This window comes from Capsicum annuum, chromosome 7 (genome assembly GCF_002878395.1).
Source record: "Capsicum annuum cultivar UCD-10X-F1 chromosome 7, UCD10Xv1.1, whole genome shotgun sequence".
NCBI classification, from domain to species: Eukaryota; Viridiplantae; Streptophyta; class Magnoliopsida; order Solanales; family Solanaceae; genus Capsicum; species Capsicum annuum.
In genome coordinates this window covers 12,187,813-12,191,158 of record NC_061117.1, presented here as the reverse complement: position 1 = coordinate 12,191,158, position 3,346 = coordinate 12,187,813, and positions in this window count along the sequence as shown.

Below are 3,346 nucleotides of genomic sequence, written 5' to 3'. Positions count from 1 at the left end.
AAGAATGCAGGCTTCATACTCTGCCATATTATTAGTACAGTAGAATTGAAGTTGTGCTGTTATCGGGAAATGTTGTCCTGATTCAGAGATAAGAACCGCACCTATTCTGACTCCTTTCATATTGACAGCTCCATCGAAAAATAACCTCCAACCAGGATCAGCATCTATAACGACTTCATCGACACACGACACTTCTTCGTCAGGAAAATATGTCTTTAATGGCTTATACTCTTCATCGATGGGATTCTCAGCAAGATGATCTGCCAAGTCTTGGGCTTTTATGGCGGTTCGAGTCACATATACAATGTCGAACTCGGTAAGCAATATTTGTCACTTTGCCAATTGACCCGTCGGCATAGGCTTCTGAAAGATATACTTCAAAGGATCCATGCGAGAGATGAGATAAGTAGTATAGGATGAGAGATAATGCTTCAACTTCTGTGCTATCCAAGTTAGAACACAACTCGTCCTTTCAAGAAGAGTATACCTGGCCTCATATGTGGTGAACTTCTTTCTAAGATAATAAATAGCCTACTCCTTTTTGCCTGTGACATCATGCTGACCCAGGACACAACCAATAGAATTGTCCATGACTGATAAATATAAGATCAAAGGCCTACCCGGATCCGAGGGTACCAGCACTGGCGGATTTGACAAATATCTTTTGATTCGATCGAACGCTTCCTGACATTCTTCAATCCATTTTACTGTAGCACTCTTTTTCAGCAACTTGAATATGGGCTCACAAGTGGTTGTGAGTTGAGCTATAAACCTCCTAATGTAGTTCAGTCTACCAAGCAAACTCATCACCTCCGTTCTATTCTTGGGTGGGGGCAAATCCTAAATGGCTTTGATTTTCGAGGGATCCAATTCAATTCCCCGACGGCTAACTACAAATCCCAACATCTTTCCAGATGGAACTCCAAATACATATTTTGCCGGGTTGAGTTTGAGATTATACCTGCGAAGCCTTTCAAAGAACTTTCTTAAATCTTTAACATGGTCGGCCTGACTTTTTGACTTAATAATCACATCATCCACGTAGACCTCAATCTCCTTATGCATCATATCATGAAACATAGTGGTCATGGCTCTCATGTATGTTGCTCCAGCATTCCTCAAACCGAACGGCATCACTCGATAACAATAAGTTCCCCATAGTGTGATAAAAGATGTCTTCTCTACGTCGTCATTATCCATAATGATCTGGTGATATCCGGCATAGCAATCCACAAAAGAGGCAACCTCGTGTTTAGCATAGTTGTCTAACAAAATGTGGATATTGGGCAGTGGAAAATCATCTTTCGGACTTGCTCTGTTCAAATCATGGTAATCAACACACACTTGAATTTTGTCATCTTTCTTTGGTACGGGAACAACATTGGATAACCACATGGGATAGCGAGCTACTTGAATTACTTTGTCTTCAAGTTGTTTCATGATTTCCTCTTTAATTTTAATACTTACATCCATTTTAAACTTCCTCAACTTCTATTTGAAAGGAAGGAACGCGGGATCAGTTGGCAATTTGTGAGCCACTAATTCAGTGCTTAAACCAGGCATATCATCATAAGACCATGCAAAAACATCCTTATAATCAATTAATGCTTGAATCATTCCATCTTTTAGCTGTGGCAAAACATGTACACTGATTTTAGTTTCCCTAGCATCTTCTTGATCCCCTAGATTTATTAGCTCAGTCTCATTCAAATTAGAATTCGGTTTGTCTTCAAACTATTCCAACTCTTTGCTTATTTCTTCTAGTGCTTCTTCTTTATCATATTCCCCATCCTACTTCATTAAATCTTGATTTGTTTGGATTTTAAGATCAGGCTGAAAATTCCGCATGCATGTCAGGTCATTGGAATCAGCATAAAGAGAACTGTGTAAGAAAAGAAAAACAAAATATATTAGACACGAAACAAAAGGGACATTGCATTTCATTAAATAAAAGATAGAAAGGTTTAAACACATATGCCAACATAACATAAACAAACTAAAATCCGAATTACAACCTTGAAATAACTCGGATAAACAAAAAGAAAAACCAAATAAACTACCAAAACTCCCTCCTGACGGGGAGAAGAGTGACTTCCCAATTATTGAGCCGAACAGCTGGACCTATGAATTGCACGTCGGCCATACTGGTACCTTCTCCTGCTTCAACCATATCAACTTCAATAAAAAGGTTTTGAAAGTCATCAACCAATTCAACTTCAAATTCCACATGCTTCGTGACACCGCTCTTAACAAATGATTCACTGAGTAGTGGCATTGGCCGAGGGAGTGACCATGTTTCCTTCACTTGGCTTTCTTCAAATCTTCAGCTGTAGGCTCAAACCCCAGACCAAACGTGCCCACGTTCTCACTCGGACATATGGAACAAACTATACCATGCAGAGACGCTCCCAAACCCTTTCCTGGCTCAAATCTGTATTTCCAAAGTTCACTCACCATCATGATATAGTATAGCCTGCCATTCAAGGATACGATTCACTGGCACTGTATCGAAAATTTGATAGATGAATATCTCCTCTACGTTATTTTCTTCAATAAGAGACAAGGGAGAATCTTCGTAGGATGACAAATCTCCTTCACCATGAATAACTACTTCTTGCCTATCATGCTCAAACTTAATCATTTGGTGCAGTGTAGATGCAACCGTCTTGGCCTTGTGGATCCACGACCTTCCCAACAACAGATTGTAAGAGGAGTCTACATTCAATACTTGAAACTCTATGGCGAACTCAACAGGCCCTATGGCCAACATTAGTTCTATTTCGCCAATGGAATTTGATTTTGCACCATCGAAAGCCCTAACACATATATTATTGGGCCTAATCCTGTCAGCACCAATATTCAACTTTTGCAAAGTAGAAATAGGGCAAATATTTGCACCTGAACCTCCATCAATCATAACATAAGTGGCGTAGAAATCTTCAAACTTCACTGTAATGTAAAGGCCCCGGTTATGCCCTGTACCTTCAACAGGCAATTCATCGTCAGAAAAGCTGATTCGATTGACCTCAAAGATTTTTCCAACCATTTTATCAAGTTGGTTGATTGCAATATCCCTTGGAACATATGCTTCATTTAATTCCTTCAATAAAACATCATGATGCTCCTTGGAGTGCAACAGCAAAGATAAAAGGGAAATTTGAGCAGGGGTTTTCTTCAACTGGTCTAATATTGAATACTCTGGCAACTTCATCTTTTTCAAAAATTCTTTGGCTTTCTCTTCGGTGATATGTTTTTTGATAGATGATGGTCCACTCGCTGTTGGCTTAGACTTTCTTAAGCTTTCAGGCACGAAGCATCTTCCTGACTAGGTCAGGAAGATGCTTCG